This window comes from Micropterus salmoides, unplaced genomic scaffold, assembly GCF_014851395.1.
Source record: "Micropterus salmoides isolate LMB-PRFRI ecotype aquatic unplaced genomic scaffold, ASM1485139v1 Ms_hic_scaffold_23, whole genome shotgun sequence".
In the NCBI taxonomy this organism is placed as follows: Eukaryota; Metazoa; Chordata; class Actinopteri; order Centrarchiformes; family Centrarchidae; genus Micropterus; species Micropterus salmoides.
This window is the reverse complement of record NW_024041484.1, coordinates 21,517,195-21,539,081: the sequence shown is the minus strand read 5'-3', so window position 1 is coordinate 21,539,081 and position 21,887 is coordinate 21,517,195. Positions and strand designations below refer to the sequence as shown.

Below are 21,887 nucleotides of genomic sequence, written 5' to 3'. Positions count from 1 at the left end.
CATATAAAAAACAGTAATCAGCGCGATGCAAGTTCATTCTTCACCTTGGAAACAGCAGTTTGTAACCAATTAAAATCACTAACATGAACATGTGCGCTAATTGCAAGTGAGGCTGCCTCTATTCTTCTAAATGATGGAAAAAATTAACACAGAATTACATATAATATCATTCTCTTTTTGATTAAAGAAAACCATCTTAAATAAAGGGGTACTCGCTACCTTTTTCAAGAGCTTTCACCCACATTTCATCATGATCTTCGTCATTGAGTTTGCTCAGTTATAACATGATCTAAATATGGAAGGTTAGTCATTTGATAACACATGGTTGTGTGTATAAAGCTGTGCGGCAACTATGACAACTGAGCTATTTCAATCGGCTAAGGGATATGGAAATTGTGGATGAAAAAACAGTAATGTTTAGTACATTTTCTGTTTATTTTTCATCTTTTAGTAAGAACATGTTTATTTGATGGACATATAATTCAGGCTAATATTTACTGAATCCTAACAGAGATTTAATTGTAAAATTGTATTGAATCTAAAATAAAGAATCTAATTCTAAACTAAATAATAAAGCCAAATATTAGATTGTGGGATAAATACCAGACCTCTCAGGAGGACATGTTGACTTTGTTTTGTTTGAGTATGTTGTATGTATGACACTGTTGTTTTTTTTCTTTACTGGAAAAATATTTATATCGCACCCTCCTCCTACATACTTAACCCACAGCTGAATGGAACAAGCGTGTGCCCCCTCTCTCGCTCTCTGTGGGCTGCCAGAGTCACTCTGGGTAATGTAGGAAATCACAGACTGAATATGAAATACTGAGTGGTTGTACAAGAAAGTTCAACTAATTCCACTGTTAAAATCCATGTTTAGTCTCTTTAAAAACAATGATTTGTGTCTTGTGTCACAATCTGCAGGGATCCATGTATGCTTTAAAGTCACAAACACACAGTTTTTTTTAGAGCTTCAGTTCAGCATCACGGTACGTAGCAGAGCTGCAATCGGGTCATTTTCCTGGAGCGGCTCTGTGAGGATATTCAAGTACTCTGCTGTGGGTGAGTCTGAGAGGAAAAAGGTGGGAGGCAGAGGTTCAAGAAGGGGAGGAGGAGTGCACCAGAGGAGTGAGGGGGAGGGAAAGTAAGCGAGCTGAGGTCTGGTGGTTGGAAAGGAGAACGATACAAAATGTTATCCTTCAGTCGATTCAGTAGTTGCCAACACATACTAATAGAACTTATTCCATTGAACTTCATGAGTTGTCTTGAGTTGTCTTGATATTTTTAATTAAACCTACAAACCTTTTTTTGAATGTGTGGGAGTATAATACACCTGCTATTTTAACCAGAGAGTTTGTAATAAACTCAGCCTTAATGATTACTGCCACATGAGTCTGGAAAAAGTTTACAGTATTTGGATACATGTGCCTGTAAAGAAAAGTGTTAGTTTTATGCTAAGCTAAGTAGAGTGGTAGCTAAGTTTTGTTTTTTTATTGTCAATACACAGTTTTATTCTTCTTTAATCTTTATTTATCTGAATCTAGTCTGGCTGCAAACATGCGCTCATGCAATTGTGTTTTACTTTTATTTTCTGAGTAGCGAGAAGGGATCTCTGAGAAGCCATGAGCAAGGAATGGATGCTGCAGCTGATCGGACTTATCCGATACATCACAACATCACAGGAGTTTCATACCGGAGTGAAGACGGATGCAAACAATAAATAAATAATAGAAATGCATTCTGCCAGTAGGAATGATCCTGAGAGTACACAGTATCAATACAGAAGGCAGGTTGTTAATCATGGACAGGCGTTTGTTAAACAGGTAACAACTATCGAGAGAAAGCATGCTGCTCTGGCAGTGATAACTGTGAGCCTTTATTAGAATTAGCACAGTGCACGTGTGCAGACAAAAACTCCCATCAAAAGTCTCTATAGCTGTTAGAGCTGACTGACAGCTGATCCACACCTGCCAGCGTCGTCAGAAACGGACGCCGCTTCAGGAGAGGACGTCTCATTTCTCTACAAACATATCGTTTCTTCTCTCCTTGCATGGTTTCCTTGCGTCTTTGTCCCTCCCACCAGAGATGCATGTAGAGAAACAAGGAAACCATGCGAGGAGAGGAGAAATGAGGAAATATGTTTTTAGAGAAAGAGGAAAAGACGAGTGAGGGAAACGTGGATGCAATCAACAGACTTAAGATCCACCCTGTATATCATGGCCCATTTCCGTTCATTCCTTTTCAGATTGTCTTTTGTGTTTACACCAAAGCATTCCAGTCTTTTGTTGCACATCTGCCTGACCCCTTTTTGGATAAGTCTGCCTGGTTTGACTTTTGTCTCTCCTTATATATTTTATTGTCACCCATGCCAACACTTACAGTTTGTGAGAAAATAGGAATTAAACAAGAGTCCCAACTTATGATCCTGTCATTCAATACATGTGCACTGTGGTATTTAATAAAACAAGCAGCAGAATCCGCTCTCTATTAACTTAAATGATTACATGGTGTGAAAATCCATTAGTGGATTTGCTGTGAGAAAAAGAGTGTAAGCAATCTATTTTACACTCATAGTGAAACATGTTGGTAAGACGCCAGCCAAGTGATCATGTTATCATTACAATCATAGGTTTCAGTTTCAGAGTTCAGGTAATTTTTCCATCCTCTTAGAAAATAAAGTCTGCAAGTACACAGCACTCAGAACATTGTCCTAAAAATAATCAATACATACAGAGGCCGACTTCCAAGTCAAGCTGAATTATATGCCACTATATAATTTAACATAGCAAACACACAACTTTGCCATGTGTGCCCGAGTCTAACATAGTAATTGCAGTAAAAGCTACATTATATTAAAGACATATCTGCTCAAACTCGTCATTAAATCCACTGATGTGTTAAAAACTGTAAATCAAAAATTTCTAAATCAATTTGTAGTATTTTGTACTGTAGGTAACCATAGCAACAATACTTTCTTCACACAGCATTACCACCAGTCTCAGTGATCAAACTAGGTGTGTGCTAAAATCAGTCAAACAAAGATCTACTTTCTTTGGTCAGAGGCTATGGCATATATGAGCAGTCAGACTGAAACTGATGGCGTGATTAGTACTGACGTGATCTGACGTTAAATCAATAAAAAGGTTCTTTGGGGGAGTTTTGTCTTGACGATTAAGGATAAAGGGTGTTTGTTGGTTTTACATATTGTAAACGCCTTTAAGGCAAATTTGAGGTTTTTCACTATAATTTAAAAAAATGTGTGATTCAATTAAAGGTTCAGTGTGTCATATTTAGGAGGATCTAGTGACAGAAATGCAATATAATATCCATAACATAAGACCTTACATAATGATGTGGCTAATGTGTCGCCTAATGCGCTGCCATGTTTCTACGGTAGCACAAATGGATAAACTGCACTACAGAGCGCATTTTGTCACTACGTTGAATACAAAAGAAGACGAAGATGAAGTATCGTTAGTAGCAGTAGTTGACTGGTTTATTAGAAGTAAGAAAAGTAGAGAATTTTGGACAAATGGAGGCCCACACTTGTTATTTAGCACAAGAGCCGATAGTGTGTGTTGGCCACTGTAGCTTCTCCTGCGTGCGCGGAAAGTGAGGGGTGAGCGGTGGCTTTGATTTGCTTCTTCTTTACAGTATCGTCCACATTCCTACTTAAAAGCACAGGAACACACACTGAAATCAGAAGAATGACTTCACAACTCAGGAAATGGGACCATCCGAGGAGCATGTGAATGCATCAAGAGACACTTGCCGTTGCAATTCACAACCCTCACCACTAGACGTCACTAAAACGTACACACTGAACCTTTAACTGATTAATCACTTAGTCGATCAACAAACATTCTCGGTTACCAGCCTCTCATCTAAAAGAATTTGCTGCTTTTCCCTATTTTAGATGGTAGATTTCCTGTAGCGCCACCATCGGGGCAACATTTTAATTAGTCAAATACTTTGGCTTATTTATATGTGCATTTTCAATTTGTGCATAAAAATATTAGTGAAAACACCTGAAAGTCAACAAAAAAAGAAAAAGTCGGATTTGCAAAAATGTTTTTATGCTTGGCTGAGTGGAGCACTTGAAGAAAACAAGCGCAATGGACGCTGACAAAGCAAATAAATCATAGTGTAAATGAAGTATTTGACAACTGTTTGGGGAGTGATGAGGAGACTTTAAGATTCCTCAAATGAATACATGAAATAAATATAATATTTCCTTTACATATTCCACACATTTGTTTGAGCTTGACTGGCGCCCTTAATTACGTCATCTCGTTGGGCCCTCTTCTTCTGCAATGGTTTAATGGCATCTGAATGGAGAATTAGTGGCACCGACTGGTTATCTCAATGGACCAACTCCTAATACTCACATAACAGTAGTGGATGGAATTAATTTAGCATTAATTCTTTAGCTGATTTTCTGGAAATTCGGTTTAAATTTGCATGGAAACTTAGCTACTGTAGGCACTAAGATGACAGAAAATGCAGCATTTCAGTCATATACCACAGACAACATTATGTTTCTAGTAGAGCCACAGGCTACAACCAGGCCGAACAAATTTGTCAAACGGGACGCCTGCAAGTCGTCCTTCATCTCTCTCTCACCTCATTTCAAGTCATCTCTCATGCCCAAAATATATACTTAATGTAATCTCTCAGGTGTGTGTGTGTGTGTGTGTGTGAGAAAATAGAAAATACTGGGTGGGAATGTAAAATAGAAACTAATACACCAAAAACAGAGTCCAACCATTATCAATCCACACCAGTAATCAATCATCATTTCATGAACTAATCTCTCACCAGGAATTTAAAGATTAGATCAATGATGACTGACAGTAGAGAAAAGAGGGGTCTTGAATTCTGAAAAACAACAACAAAACAAGGTCAAATCTAATTCACACATATCACTATTCCAAATCAAATTGGTATCAACCTTTTAAAAACCTGTACTGAGCACAGAAAAAAATACAATTTACACTCAAACCCAAAGTGTGTGACAGGACCCAGCTGGATGGAGGTAATTTCTGTGTGTATTTGTGAAGGTATGAGTGGATGTGGGGGAAGGCAAGGTGTATGGTTAACCATAGCTCTCTCTCTCTCTCTCTCTCTCTCTCTCTCTCTCTCACACCATCACTTGCATTGCACTGCAGACTTGAAATGTAGGTCATGGTAACACACACACACACACACACACAGTGAGTTTAAAGGCTCGAAACAGAGACAGAACAATCAGATGTGATGAAGACGAGGCTCGATCTGTCAGCTCACCACTGAACTACTTCACTGTTCACTAAAGCCTTAAAGCAGAAATCCACCCTCTCTAAAAACAGTTAGATCTAATCAGTGTTTCAGCGCACGCAGCCTCTCACAAGTTGCTGTTTGATGAGGTGTTGCAATGTTCCTTTCTCTCAACCTGCCTTGTTTGGTGCCTTTTAGTAGCACAAGACAGTAAATGTGTGAACTTGTTGCAGTCAGCTGTGGTTGAGAGGTGTGATCAAAGAGACAGCAACTGCAGAGCGAGTTTTTTTTTAGCTGAGAAAAAGCCACTGATGTATCATTGTTTGGGGCAAACATTATGATCATAATGCTGAAGTACTGTATCTATCATTTATACAATTACAACTAATCAGACCAAGTGGAAGAGCGTCTGAGGTGAAGATAAAACTAAATGTGTGAAGTTTAGGGACCTCCAGATCAAGCAGTGGCCTTTAATTTCTATAAAGAATACTTGAATAGTGTTTGATATTTCCACTGAAACCTGGAAAGCCAGATTCACAAATATGTGCTGCAGAAATAATAGTCATGGAAACAGAATATTTATAGAAATAAAGAAGCTGAGCTGCACAGGGAGTTATAGTGTTCGATTTATTATGTACTCATCATGTCCTCTTAAATATATAGCTATTAGCTATAACATACAATGATTTAATGTGAAAAGAATTGGTATTTGAGGACAAAGACCATTCTTTATCTTTGGGAACAGTATATGTAACAAAATAATGAAGGCTTACAGATCCACTTACAAGCTTTTTGGAGCTTGTTCAGCGAATGGAGCTGGCTGAGGTGTAAACATGTGACTTAACCTCTTTAATCCTCTTCCCACTGTCCCGACAGGGCCAGTCAGCACACACACATGCTGTGCAGCCAAACACTGTTAAAGACAAACAGTAAGTTATTTATAATTCTAGTGGAGATTCAAAATTTTCCAACATACAAAATGTGTCAAGTTAAACATCTGAATGTGTAAAACATTATGCACAAGATACCTAGAATATTTAACAAACATGGAACCTGGAACAAGCTGATAAAGAATAAATGTGTTATGCTGTCAGGCCGTGATATCTAATGTGAAGTCAGGTGTAGGATATTTATAACCATTTTAATGTACCATATCATATGTTATTTTGGTTACTACTTTGTGTGTTCTGTTTGGTGTTTGTTCTGGCTGGTGAAAGTCATTGAAGGGCAGTTTGTGTGTGTGAAGTCAACTCAGCTTTATTTATATAGCACATTTAAAAACAACAGGAGTTGACCCAAAGTACTTTCCAACACAATACACACAAATACAAGTATAAACGAACAAAAGAACAAAGAGTATTTACCACTGTGTATCCAACTACACAATAAAACACTAGTGCACCAACACACATTAATAAAATGGAATATGGAGAACTTGGTAGAGATAAAATTCACAGACGCTAAAAGCAAATAAATAAGAACCATGTCAGATTAAAATGGATTAAAATAAATAAATAAAATAAGGAATACAATCAGGTAAAAGCCAGAGAAAAAAGGTAGGTCTTTAAATTAGATTTGAAGTTCTCAATGGTGGGGCAGGACTTGATGTTAGATGGAAGACTTTTCCAAAGCCTGGGGGCAGCAACAGAAAAGGCCCGGTCACCTTTAGCTGCGTTTCGACCAAAGGAACTATACCCCAGAACTAGGAACCTTTGGAGGAACTCACTGTTTTTCCACCAGAGGGACCAGGGTCTAAATGTAGTTCTGGGGTCTTCATTTTATCCCCTAAAAAGTCCCTGCTCGGGGGGGTAGTACTTTCTGAAAGTACCAGGTACTTTGGGGGGTTGGGTCTTGCCTTGCAGTGAAATTCTGAATGGGCGAGTAGAGGCTACTGGCTTTAACTGGAAAATGTTGGCTGTTTTTCTACAACTGCTCGTCTCTTTTCCACCGTTGTTTTCAAACCAATAAATCACAATCAACAGTCAAATAGCCACCCAAGTCTCGCCGATGTCCGCCTGAGACCATATGTTGTCACTAAATATATTGGAAATAGCAGCCAGCGTGCAGAGGTGTGTTTACGCTAAATACTGGGTCCTAACTTCTTGTTTTAAGTTTTCATCAGTCAGGAGGTTTTTACACAGAGCCGAAGTTGGTCTCCTCCTCTCCAAAACAAGCGGAACAGCTGATTACAGCAGGTAATTAAGCTCGTTCCTCCGACGCTCAGGCAACACAGACGCGAGTCCTGCAGCTGATCTGCAGCTCTTGTCGCTGGAAATGTTTTAATAACCTTCCAAATTGTCGCAATTTTATTTTTGTATTGCTTTCTCTGTGCCAGTTATTTTAATAACTTCATGGTTTTAGCCAGTTTGTTATCCACACAAGTCTTGCTTGTCCGCCTGAAATCGTATGTCGGCATTAAATTTATAGCTGGGAAATAGCAGCCAGCTGCAGCTCAGTGTTTACAGTAAACAGCTGATGGAGTTACGCTAAATACTGGGTCCGAAGTTGTTGTTTTAAGTTTTCATCAGCCGGGAAGTTTCTACATGGAGCAGAAGTCGGTCTCCCCCCTTAAAGAGGCGGAACAGCTGATTACAGCAGGTAATTAAAGCTAGTTAAACATCCCGTTCTTCCAACTGCTGCAGCTGATCTACAGCTTTTGTCAGCTGGAAATGTTTTAATAACTTTCCAAACTGTGCGATTTTATTTTTGTGTTGCTTTCTCTGTGCTGGAGTAATTTTAAGAACTTTATGGCTTTATCCAGTTTATTTGGCTACTATTAAATGTGTAGCAAACTATCATGTGTCTCTACATTATACTCCCACACAAAAAAGCTGCTTTAATGGTCAAGCTACGCCTGTAGTTTTTCATTATATTCCAGTGAAATCTGATGTTCATTTATAAATGTTGCTCATAGATAGTGGTTACAAATAATGATGCCTGTGCATCGCTTTGTATGGCTACAGCCTACGTCAGCTGGTTAATTTGCCTAATCTTCGCAGGTCTTTAGACCATGGTGGAAACGCACAAAAGAGTGGGCTGAAGGAACCTTTTAGTTCCTTGAAAAGAGATCTGGGGACATAAAAGTCCCCGGTACCTTTGGTCGAAAAGCGGCTTTTGGTTGAAAGGCGTGAGAAGGGGACTAAGAGGAGTTGTTGTGAAGATGACCTGAGCGACATAGGTGCAGAATATGGATTTAGCATATCAGTAATGTATTGTGGGGCTAAGCCATTAAGGGCTTTAAAAACAAATAATAAAATCAATCAATCAATCAATTATTAATATTATTGTATTTTACCAGTGCAGGTGAGACAAGACCGGAGTTATGTGTTGTCTTTTCTTTGTTCCAGTTAAAAAATCTTGCAGCTGCATGTTGAACCATTTGTAGTCGGGAAAGTGTTGAATGGGTCAGCCCCATATACTGTACAGGGAAATACAGTAGTCCAGCCGTGAGGTAATGATCGCATATATAACTGTTTCCAGGTCTCTATGGGATAAAAATGGCTTGAATTTGGCTATGGTTCTAAGTTGATAAAAACTGCCCTTCACGACACTACTGATTTGCTTGTTAAAATTCAAAGAAGTATCCATAAAAACACCTAAATTCTTCACTACATTGTGCAAGTTTGTAGTCAGGAGACCAAGTGAATTACTTAAGCTAATGACAGAGCTATCAGGGACAAATAGAATTACCTCAGTTTTATTTTTATTTAATTGAAGGAAGTTCCTCGCCATCCTGTTTTTGATATCAGTCAGACAGTTTAAGAGGTTTTTCAGAGAGTGAGTGCTGTCAGGTGTAACTGGTATGTAGAACTGTGTATCATCTGCGTAACAATGATACAAAATATTGTACTTCTCAAAAATAGTACCAAGCGGAACCATGTATAGTGTAAATAAGAGAGGGCCTAAAATCGACCCTTGAGGGATGCCGCATTTAATGGCAGCAGGAGATAATGGAACTAAATGGTAGCTATAGTTATTGGGCCTATAGTTGTTGTGATCACTGGAGTCAAGGCTGGGTTTCTTTAAATGGGGTTGCACAATTGCATGTTTAAAACTGGAGGGGACAATGCCATTGGTTAAGGAACTGTTAATTATCGCCAGAATAAGAGGGCAAATAGTGTTGAAGACTTCCTTAAATAGGCGTGATGGAATCATTTCTACGGGACATTAGGTTGAATTCATATGCATGACCACCTCCAGCAGCTGGGAAGATTGTCTGAAACTTCTGGAGGCAGCTAGCTGGATGATTGGTTTCTATGGGGTCAGAGTCTGAGGGAATGATGTGAAATCTAATGTTGTCAATTTTGTCAATAAAATAGTTCATAAACTTTACACAGTTTTCAGTAGAAGGAGCAGAGGTACCAGCAACGGAGTTAGGAAGGAGTTGATAGTTTTGAACAGTATATTAGGTCTATGGGCATTATTGTTAATTCGTTCAGCATAATATTGTACCTTAGCTGACTTAACAGCACTTTTATGGTTTAAGCAGTCTCTTAGGATTTCATATGAGACCTGGAGTTTGTCTTTTTTCAATTTGCGCTCTGCCGTTCTATAATCATGTCTAAAAGCCCGAGTGGAATCATTTAGCCATGGGGTACCAACAATGTTCACCTTGGGTTTTTTTAGTTTTAAAGGAGCTACACATTCCAGTGTGTCAGAGCAGGATGAGGTAAAGAGAGTGACTAGTTCCTCAGTGTCAGCGTTCGAAGATATGGCATCTGAGATCTGAGGTAAATAAGTGTGCATGAAGATGTTGGAGAAGTGTGCGGCTGCGGCTGTGGCTGAGTTAACAGATCGGCCAAGGAAATGAGGCGGGAAGGGGACATGGTAAAGTGGAAATGAACATAACCATGAGATGGTCAGAGACACCAGTAGCAATAATTTCAATTGTGTTAGTCCGAAAGAATCAGCGAGAAATAAAAACTCGGTAACCATCGGTTTCGATGGGCAACACATATGAATATTGAAATCCCCAATGATAAGCAGTTTGTTAGAGCAGGAAGCCATAAATGTCAAAAGATCAGAAAACTCTTTAAGGAAGTTACTGGCCTATACACCAGTGCGCATAGGATTGGGGTAGTGATGTTAATTAAAAGTTGAACCTCAAAAGTAGAGTATACATCTAAAAGGCATAAGTCTGCATTTAAAACAATTTTTAAAAACAGTAGCTAAGCCACTGTGTGTGTAAGATGTCTTGCCTAGAGTTTAGTGTTCAAGTCTGTCCTTACTTTCACTAAGCACGAGATTCATACCAGCATCTCTCCAAATGTATAACTGCATGTGTGTTTAAAATCAGAGTTCAAAATGGCAGCTCAAACAGGAATCTCTCGCTGTTTTCTACTGGAGGGGCGGACCATAAAACCTCACATTTACTGCTGTTTTACTGCAGATTGTGAGCAAAATGCATAATTCAGTAGCTGCAATGGAAATCTCTCCATGTGATCCTCTACATTTGGCCTGTATCCACAGGAATATAAAAAATACACACCAACAAATAAAAGAAATGGTCCTAGAAATTCAAATTGCATCACCAGCAGCAGCATTTTTAAACAGTCTGCTCTGCATGGCTAATTTCCACTCCTGAAGACAGTCCAAACTTCTCCACATTCCTACCCTCTGGGAATAATCTGTCTTTATTTCTAATGAATTGCACTGAGAGATGCATGTATCGCCTGCATCAACAGATCGCAATCTGAATCCAGCAAAGCATGTCTCATAAATTATGCGCTCCCTGAGCTTTTGATAAGCTAATAGACGTCTGAGTGGAGGCAAATTGATGCTGCGCTCATGTGATTCAGACAGAGAGACACGATTCACCATTGATTAATGTTTAGCGAGGGCTGAACGGTGGCCTATCTTGAACATCACACCTCTGTTTATACGACAGAGCACTTTCCTCTCTATTGTTCATTATTCAGTAGTCATCTGGACTGCCTGTGGGACTCCCTCCCATCTGCTACGGCTCCATTTCCATATGCCTGGCTCGACCAAGCGAGGCATACATCTGATATGTGAAGAGAGTGAGAGAGAAGCAGAGGGAGGGTATAAATTCATCCATTTCTGCTCCCTTCATCTCTCTTTCAAAAGGTAATGCATTGGTTGATGCTATCAATGAGGGAATTGATGAAATGATAAAACTGGAAATAAAATGCTGCTTTGAACAGAGACAGCAGAGTACTGGGACACAACAGGACTGGTGTGGGAAGAAAGAAGTGTGTTTGAGTGCTGCGGGTGGGTGGCAGGGGAGGGAATTTAAAAAAGAAAGAAAAAGAAAGGTATAATTAGGAGTTGGCCAAGCAGTCTGCCTACATGGAAATTCACATTGAATAATGTGACACAGGAAATGCTAAAAAAAAAAAGATTCACAGAAGTTTCCTCATTTTGCAATTTTCAACATTGGTTTTATTGTTTAGTAACAAAATGTAAGTAAAAAACATAAAAATGGAATGACTACTATTTTGTGCTTTGTTCAGGATCTGTAAATTTAAAATATTCATGCAAATGCAAATAGAAAACCAGTAATCGAGTTTCAGTGTCCTGCAGCGTTTGATACTTCTGCTAATTTAACTAAATTGCAGCAGAGTGTCTCAACATGAAGCTGCCAGATATGTAGACCGAGCTGTGACTTGAGTGTTTGATATCTTAAGTGATTGAAAATAGATTCAATTTTCCTCCACCGTGCTCTGTAAAATGTAAGGTAAAAGTAAAGCCATGCTCAGATTCACATGACAACTTGACAGCTTCCTGAGAGCTCAGTTTTGTTTTTTTAGAGGTGAGTTGCATCCACATTCAAGTCAGGAAAATTATTATCTTAATCCACAGTGGATCGACTTTGTAGTGGCAGCTAATGACAATAAGTGCACAAAATGATGAGGATGTACATGCAAATTCTACCACAGACCTTCTGACCATTTTCTGACACCGCATCAGAGGAACATTTATTTTGGTGATGCACAGATAGTGAGTAAAAATAGTTGTTTGTTTATAGTGGAGAGCGCAAATTAATCAACATTGACATTAAAAAAACATAATTTAAATGTGCTGCAGTTACTTCAACAGCTGATTTGCCTTCTCTTTTTTGAAGCAACATTGCCTGTATTTGTATGAGTGGTTTTGCAGGTTAACACCTAGACCCCCAGAGGTTTGGTATTTTTCAAACTGGAACATATTTATCCACATTTGTGTGTCTATGTGACTAAGACAACATTTTTGAAATTGGTCCAGCACTGTGCGAGCACGTTGCAGTTGGCAGTAGTGAAACAGTACTGCAATGCAATCCTTGCAGGTAATTGCGCCTGTCAAAGTGCGTCCACTAAAGTGCTTGTTTTGCCACCGACAGGCTCAGATTGTTATTACAAGTGTCTGACAACACTGTGGAAAGGATTCCTACAGTTAGTCCTTTTTGTTTAACCAGAAGATTTGAGAGATGATTTTCAACAGCTGTAACGTTATTGCCATTATTGTGTCACAGTCTAAGATGCACAGAACACGGTCGTCCGTTGAAAAATTTGTGTGACCAGCAAAAAGTTTTTGACCGCGAACAGTTCTACATCTATACTTAGGCTAATTTAAGCATCGGCTAAAGCAACACAGCAACGTGAAACTCTGAAAGAAACTCCGGCCAATACTGCCAGTGATGCTTGGACTCATTGGGAGAGAGTGGCGTTATATCACCCAGTAGTAGAGTAGCTAATATTAGGCTACTTTTTTAAGGAGGATATGCTAAATAACTAGTAGGTAATAACTATATTATTTCTGAGTAACTTGCCCAACACTGAGTTGACAATAAGGATGTGATAAATTGGGTAGGCCTAAGTTTTGATTAATGGTTGTTATACGCTTTCTAATGTTTACTTTGACTTTGTTGTCGATTGATAATCATATAGCCTATATAGCCTATACACTTTGCTGTATGAATGATCGCTTTTTAAGTCGTCCTTATGTTAAAGGTTTTGGCAAGTTATAAAAAAAACAGGGTTTATATAAGGCCGTTTTAGACGGCTTGGATCAGCAGGGTCGCTCTGCGCTCCTCATCAACAGACAGGCAAACGAACGCTTCGCGAAGTAACCATTCTGTGTAACTCCCACGATCCTGTGAAACTGTTGCGGTCGTTCTCATCTCACGCACACACCGCCAGAGTTGAAATGTCAAACTTTTTCCCTATAGTTTATCAACAGACAGAGACTGATCAGCTGTTTGATCAGAGTTTCTGGAATAATACAACTGTTTCTTTAACAGTTAGGCCACCAGGTCTTACACAGGCGACAACCTTTGCTGCTGTCTCTTATTCATTAAAAATAACCTATTAACTACTACTGAACTAATTTTAAAGTTAGATATATTATTTAGTTATACACTCAATTATTTCATGTTGCACATTTAGCTGTTGTTGCGATGGAGCAGTGGATTAGACACTTGTCTTTGATTCCCACTGCAACACATCCACCAAATAAGTCATTGTCATGGGTCCTTGAAAAATATCGAACTTACCCTCTAAGGTCAGCCCTGACACTGTAAAAACATACACACACTTCAGTGAGACTGTACTGACATTTCTGAGAGGAAGTGACTCCATGTTAAGGTTTTTCCTTTGCCTTCCAGTGTAATATTGATCTGTGAGATACACACAGTGTGTAATCAATCAAACTGCCTCATATCCATCATATCAGAGGTGGATGACACTGACTGACATGCTACCAGATTTTTAATGAATCTGAACTTCTTTTTCTAACCAGTAAGTAGTAAAATAAGCAACACCAAAATGGAAAAACACTCCATTACAATAATATAAAAAAGGTGTTAGTGGTAAAATTATACAGAAGACAGTCCAAAAGTCATAATTTATGTGTTGACATCAATAAGGACTGTCCGATCAATAAGGACATTCAGAATTAGAATCAATGAGAGACAATGAAATTTAAGGTTTTTCAATTAACTTTTTCAGGCTTTCAGATTAGTTGAAAGGCGATTTGTTCTTCTACAGGTTGAAACCATCCTCTAAAGCTCTTAAGATAATGTCTAAAATGCATCGTGTCATCGAGCTAAAAACAAGGCAAGGTTTTTCAGAGTTTCTGAAAGGCTTTTGTTTTTTACCCGACAGACATATTTTATGAGCTTGTCTAACATTGTAAAATCTTTAAACACAAACTATCTACAGCAGTCACACGATTTTAGCAGAGTAAATTAAGTATTTGTACAATATTTCCACCTAAAACTGTTCTGAGCAAATACAGTTATATCTCAACTCTAGACCTCAACAATCACCAAACAAACAAAGTCACAATTTGACCTGGATTCACACAATAAGATGTCTGAAGTGGACCCATCAGCTACCTTACCGCTTTGTAAAGAAAGTGAGTGGATCATCAGAGATAGTAGTGTCATGTCGTTCTGTCACAGTGACCAGCACCACAGAGGGGGCTTAGCGCAAGTGTGTTTGTGTGTATATATGTGTGGGCGCTCTGCCCTTAGGGGCAGGGCTGTCAGTAATGTGAGACCAGTGAGACCAGGCCCAGGAGGGTCTCTATCCCTGGAAGGTCGATGAGACACAGCTCTCCTCTTCTTCACTCCGTCAGGGAAATTCAAAACCTCACTGGAGTCACAGACGACACATTAGCATACATAACAAACTAAGACTGGGCCCATAAATCTGGCTAATCCTGGACTTTTATTCAATATCAGATATCAGACCGTCAGTGTCATCAACTTCTGACAAGTTTCTTTCTGATCCAAACACTAGTCTGTAGAACCTGGAAAGTAACGTTCCTCGACTTCAAATAACAAAGGAAGATTGTTGAATAAATACTTCTTCAACTTCCTTGATCCCATGTGGGGAGAGTAAAGTGTCACAGCAGCAAAAAGAACTACAAATGAGTAGAATAGAAAAGTCATCTAACATTATGGATTATTTTCCATTCTCATTCACCATTTGGTCTTTAGACATTCTGATAATAATGTAAAGAGTCCACTACAAGTTTACTGGGGCCGATGTGACTTAATCTAATAAATAGTTTGGTCCAACCAACAGTCCAAAAATATATATATTAAATTCTGAATAATAAAAAAAGAGAAAAAGCTGGAGCTAGAAAATATCTTGCATCATTCACTGATAGATGACACAAACAACTGATTGTCAAATTAGTTGATGACTAATAATTTCAGCACTGATAGAACACTATATACATTATATGCGTCTACTATCGACACTACAAAGCACAATTTTAAAAAAATAAAAAAACAGAGATACTATATACACCCTCTATAAGAAAACTCTTACTTTACGTAAGTACTTCCTTTTTATGCCAATTTATACTTCACTACTGGTCAGAAAAAAAATACTGTACGTTTTATTCCACTACATTTAAATGGCGGCTGTGGTCACTATACGCACAATACACATAACACATTTCTGTTCATAAAGTTCTTCAAATGAGCTCCTTATCAACCAGCAACAACTTTAAATACTGCTTACAAGTCAATGATAATTCACAGTATATTAAATACTGTATTTAATGTATTCTGCATTATGAGTATTTCTACTTCTGATAGTTGGTGAGAGTATGTATGTAGTTTTGCTCCTGTAAAATATTGAATGCAGGCCTTTACTTATAATCAAATCTTTTTACATTGAGGTATTATTACTTTTACTCAAGTAAAGGATCTGACTACTTCTTCCACCACTGAGATGTGCAAGTTGCCCATAAATTTATGCATCTCACATACTCGTGTCTTAATTTTCTCTGCCGTGTTTTCTTTTCCCGTTTTCTCAAATTCTTCTTTCTGTTGCTCCTCATCCCCCTTCCTCCCACCGGTTGTCCTCTTCAATTGTACTGTATACCACACAGCGAAGACTGACCAGCTGTTTAACGCAAGGCATTACAATTATCATGCTCTATTTGTGAGCACATGTGTACGCACACAGGATGTGCACTCAGTGTGTTTGTGTGCGTCCTTTTCTATGGTCATAAACAGGCCCGTTCTTCACCTGAAAAAATTATAATTAATAAAAGTTTAACTTAGGCAGATTTCACTTTACCTGCATTTAATTGTTGAGGTTATTCTTTGCTCTGAAATAGCTGACTCATTTCCTGTTGCCTCTCTATTCTGAATCAACTGCTGCACAGCCATGTTACAGTTTAGTTATGCATCAGCTCTCTGCACCGCAAGTATATGCAACGGGTGTGTGTGTGTGTGTTGTTATCAGGTAGAAGGTGTGTGTGAGTTTACTTTTTAGTTTCATTTATAGTATGTTTTTTTTTTAACTGTAAAAACACTCAGCAGTCGGCTTATAATAATCCATGTGCTGGTATGCAATACGAATGTGAGGAGAAGACGGGGGGTCGTGTGTGTAAAAGATGGCTGGGTGGTGGAGGAGGGAGTTTCTCTGGATTGTTGCAGCAGCTGGTTGGCTGCTGGGCTGGTTTCCATGGCAACATGGAAAAAAAAAAAAAGGAGTACAGGCTCCGTCCCTCAATCCCATATTGATGCTGTACAAAAGAATAACGTTTTATAATTACATGCCCTGCACTCTCTGTGTGTCTCTTTCTCTGTCTGTCTGTCTGTCAAATCCTTCTTCTGACTGAAACACTCAGAGTGATTCAACTGAACAGTTTAATATCTCCCATTTTCAATTAGATGTTTTTTTTTTTTTTTTTTTTTAAATGTGAGTTTTTATAAATAGAAACTCATCATCAGTCTGAATCAATTTGCAAGAATAAGAAGATTTTCCGACTGATCTCCACATCTGAATTCATATTCTCCACAGAAAGGGTAACTGATTAGAGAAAAGAAAAGCCTTTTGCTGGATTTGCTGCTGCTCAAATTCAGCTCTTGTTGGAGGATTAATTTAGCGCAATGCATGGGGAAACCCACCAAAAGACTCTTGCGGTTCTGCCCACAAAAATAGTTCAGAGTGTTTGAAAAACCACCTACTGGGGGGGCTGTACGAGGAAATGATATCAAGTCACCATCAGACCTTTAGCCAGAGTAATGCGATCTCTGCTGGCAGAGAGTTTTATGATTTGTGTTGGAATCACCAATTTTATTATTAAGACTAACTGACCCTATGACATGTCCTGCTGTAAAAACGTATACTGCACAGATGGGCTTTGTTCAAAAACACAGAACTGGAGCAGACACCTTTTATAAAGATACTACATTTGAAACTCAAGTGGTGGAGGAAGCTCTGAAATACTAGTGTGTGATTCTGTCACACTGTGGGTAAAACAAATATTAATCTAATTGTGAATGTACTTAGAGGAAAGTTCGGGGTGGACACTGAAAAGATCAAGGTTCAAATAAATTAGAGGATGCCTGGGGTAAAATGTTAAAATGGTTTTCTTAGGATATATTTTTTTTTTAACTTCAAATCTGTTTTGCAGAATGGCAACTGTTTTTTGTGTGTGATAAACTGGTAGCAGACTGAATGCAAAAGGGTTTTTTTCTTGTTGTGAAGATTGTCGGCCTTGAGCGACCTCTGCACTACATGCAGCAGGTTGGTTTTGGCAGGAAATCTGATGGATTGCTTCACATTACAGAGGAGAAAAAAGGGGTGCTGATCTTTGCAAACAAACCAAACACCTGCAGATTTTTGGTTAAAAATGAAATGATTAAAAGACTGAAAAGATAAAATGATAAAATGAAAAAAGAGGGAGTGGTCTTAATTTTGAGAAATACAACACAGTGACCTACTAATAACTTTTTGGGAAGTTGTTCTTTTCCTGTTTGAAGAAACCAAATTATATTCATGCCTATTTTGCATGAGCAAAATGCAGTTTCAGATCGATGTAATGCTGCCAGCACAACATATCCGACAGAGCCTCCATACTGTGCAGTAAAAATCTACCATTCACTGCCAACACTATTTAGTTAATCCTGCATATGGCTAACACCACTAATGAAAAAATGTAAATGTAAATAAAATATATTTAAAATTATTTAAATCCCAAAAGGAGTTTCTGTCAGCTCACAGAAATTCAAAGCAGTTTCAAAACATCTAGTTCATGACGGGCTTCAAGCCAAGAATAATATTTGGCTGTTTAAGGAACTACTGTTCAGTTCCGCAAAGGGAAATATAGCTCCCACGAAATACTGCTGTAAGGCCATTAGCACAGTGCAGTAGAAGGCATGAGGGGACAGTAGAGGGGGAATTACAGGACATTACAGTAAAAAATAGCATTAAATGACAGTATAGCCGAGTACAGAGAGGACATTATAGTTCATTAGATAAAAGTAAAAGACAGCAGAGGAAAGTAAAAGATAATATAGACAGTATAGGTTAATGTGGTACAGTAGAGGGCATTACAACACTAAAAATGCAGTAGAGGAGAGTTAAGGATAGTACAGGATTAGTAAAGAAGAGTACAGGACAGTGTATGTCAGTACAGGACATTAACAGGACAGTAAACCTCAGCAGAAGAGATAGTTCAGTAGGGTACATGCTTGTACAGATGATACACTACATGGCAGAAGAGTTTAGTGCAGTACATATAGCAAAAGACAGCAGTACATGATAGAACAGAGTACTCCCAAACGGTTTGCATTATGACCCTTTACAGCAAAGTTTGCTATATCTGAGACTCCTTGTCATTTACCAAAGAGCTGTGAACTATAAAAGGTGATGGTCCCTTCTCAGACGGGTCCATTTTAGGTTTCATTTAAGAGGCCTAAAGCGGGGAAAAAACAGTATTTCACAAGACAGAAAGCAAATATTTCACCAACATTTTAAAAAGACATCATTTGTATTAGCAGAAATACTCACTGGCCACTTTATTAGGTACACCTTGCTAGTACTGGGTTGCCTTCAGAACTGCCTCAATTCTTCGTGGCATACTTTCAACAAGGTTTTGGAAACATTCCTCAGAGAATTTGGTATATTTTTACATGATAGCATCACGCAGTTCCATGACACAAATCTCCCGTTCCACCACATCCCAAAGGTGCTCTGTTGGATTGAGATCTGGTGACTGTGGAGGCCGTTAAAGTACAGTTAACTCATTATCATGTTCAAGAAATCAGTCTGAGATGATTTGAGCTTTGTGACATAATGCATTATCCTGTTGGAAGTAGCCATCAGAAGATAAGTACACTGTGGTCATAAAGGGATGGACGTGGGCAACAACAACACGTTTAAACAATGCTCAAATAGTACAAACAGGCCCAAAGTATCCCCCACACCATTACACCACCACCAGCCGCCTGAACCGTTGATGCAAGGCAAGATGGATCCATGCTTTCATGTTTACGCAAAATTCTGACCCTACCATCTGAATGTCGCAGCTGAAATCGAGACTCATCAGACCAGGCAATGTTTTTCCAATTTACTATTATTCAATTTTGGTGAGCCTGAGTGAATTGCAGCCTCCGTTTCCTGTTCATAGCTTACAGGAATGGCACCTAGTGTGGTCTTCTGCAGCTGTAGCCCATCTGCTTCAAGATTTGATGTGTTGCGCGTTCAGAGATGGTATTCTGCACACCTTGGTTGTAACGAGTGGTTATTTGAGTTACTGTTGTCTTTCTGTCATCTTGAACCAGTCTGCCCATTCTGTCAACAAGGCATTTTCGTCCACACAACTGCTGCTCACTGGATATTTTCTCTTTTTCTGACCGTTCTCTGTAAACCCTAGAGATGGTTGTGCGTAAAAATCCCAGTAGATCAGCAGTTTCTGAAATACTCAGACCAGCCCGTCTGACACCAACAACCATGCCACGTTCAAAGTCACTTAAATCCCCTTTCTTCCCCATTCTGAGGCTCAGTTTGAATGTCAAGTTGTCTTGACCACGTCTACATGCCTAAATGCACTGAGTTGTGGCCATGTGATTGGCTGATTAGCTATTTGTGTTAACAAGCAATTGAACAGGTGTACCTAATAAGGTGGCCGGTCAGTGGATATTATTTATTTTATTTGCCATCTTGCTAATTACCTCTCCCATCAGAAAAAAATACATTAAAATGTATGTATTAGAAACATCAGAATATTAACCACAATTTTATAACAGAACTGGTTTTTTTTCCCCCTCTCCTATGTCATTTAACTTCGGGGGCACCAACACATAGGTCGGAAACCACTGTAGTAGAGGGCAGTACAGATAACGCCATAAAATACACTACAATACAATGAAGCACAGAACAGGATGATAGAGTAAAGTAGGAACCCTGTACTAGAATACAATAAAACGACAGGATAGTAGAAGACAGTAAATGACAGTACAGTAAATATTATGTTAAACACACTAACAGGTCTCACATGGCCATCTGGTGTTTTTCCTGATCAACTTAATTTCTAGTGAGTGTATCATAATTCTTTACAGTGGGAAATGTGATAAGTAATCCATCCATCCATCGTCAACCGCTTATCCTGCGTACAGGGTTGCAGGGGGCTGGAGCCAATCCCAGCTGACATTGGGCGAAAGGCGGGGTACACCCTGGAAAGGTTGCCAATCCATCGCAGGGCATGATAAGTAATCATGACTGAAAAATTACACTCGCTGGAAAAGACACTGAAAGTTGCTAAACACTCGGCAGTTGAAGGAAAAGTAAATATGACCCTTATCAACACCCAAAGGCTTTCTTGTCCTGCTGTGCATTTCAAATCAAACGTGTAAAACCAACCTCCATTACTTAGTGTATGACGAACATGATGGATGTGATGTCCAGGCAAAAATTTTAAAAAAAGAGGAGGGTGAACATGTTTGGCAGACAGACATCTGCTGCTGCATTATCTGCACTTAAGAATATCTAATCTACTGATTTGTGATTGGCTGTGAGAGGCGGAGTGCTCTGTGTCTCTGTACAGGATGGATGGATGGATGAATAAATAAATGGATAGATGGAGGGATACACTGGATGGACGGAAAAGTAGATCTGAGCCTTTAATCATGCTAAAGATAACACAGACTAGTCACAATATAAACATGAATGAAATATACATTACTTTTATTTTAAACTACATTTCAATTTATTACTATTACCACACAGGTTTCCCCATTGCTTTCCCCAACATAATCCAAGTATATGCCTGCATGCTGCAAACCCAAAGGCCATTACATGAACACTGGCACCTTCTGGTGGAGAAAAAAAAAATGAATATATTACATCCATCGTTTATTTAACAATTTGGTCATCTTTCTTTTCACTGCAAACAATAGTCATGCTAGTAAGACATTTCTTACTAAAATCTTATTTCTTGAAATACATTTTTCTTGATTGAGATAATTTCACCTGTTTTTAATTCAAATCAACTTGTTTCAAGCATTTTCTGAAATCAAGTCATTTTCTTGTGCACAATTGCAAAAGTGTTCTTGTTCTTAAGATGCTAAAACTAAACCTTTTACTGAAAAATAAGATAAAATGAAGGACTAAAACACAATTTTCAATATTGTTTGCTACATGTGTGTTTACATGTCAAATCATCATTACACAGTCATATATAGGATTTTAAAGAAAAGAGCTTGATGGTGCCCTTAATTGGCATTGAAGGACTATATCAATGGACATGCATAATATTATGCAATGCAATTTCATAGCACTACAATTAAAAATACCTTGTTTCAGCATATAATGTTACTTTTCTGTTACGGGAAGTATTAAAGTAATTTTTATGGCTGCACTTTTTGTACGGTTTTACATTAC

The 21,887-nt window shown here is 38.6% G+C and overlaps 1 protein-coding gene across 5 annotated transcripts in view; it reads right to left on the bottom strand.

Moving 5' to 3' along the window:
* Positions 1-5,864: 5,864 nt before the first annotated feature.
* tbc1d30 (TBC1 domain family, member 30) overlaps positions 5,865-21,887 on the bottom strand; it is a 72,644-nt gene continuing 56,621 nt past the window's right edge. For all 5 annotated transcript variants that reach the window (XM_038738580.1, XM_038738579.1, XM_038738581.1 and 2 more), the window contains one exon: positions 5,865-6,169. The gene's annotated coding sequence lies outside the window, so the exon portion shown is untranslated. The remainder of the gene's footprint in view (positions 6,170-21,887) is intronic.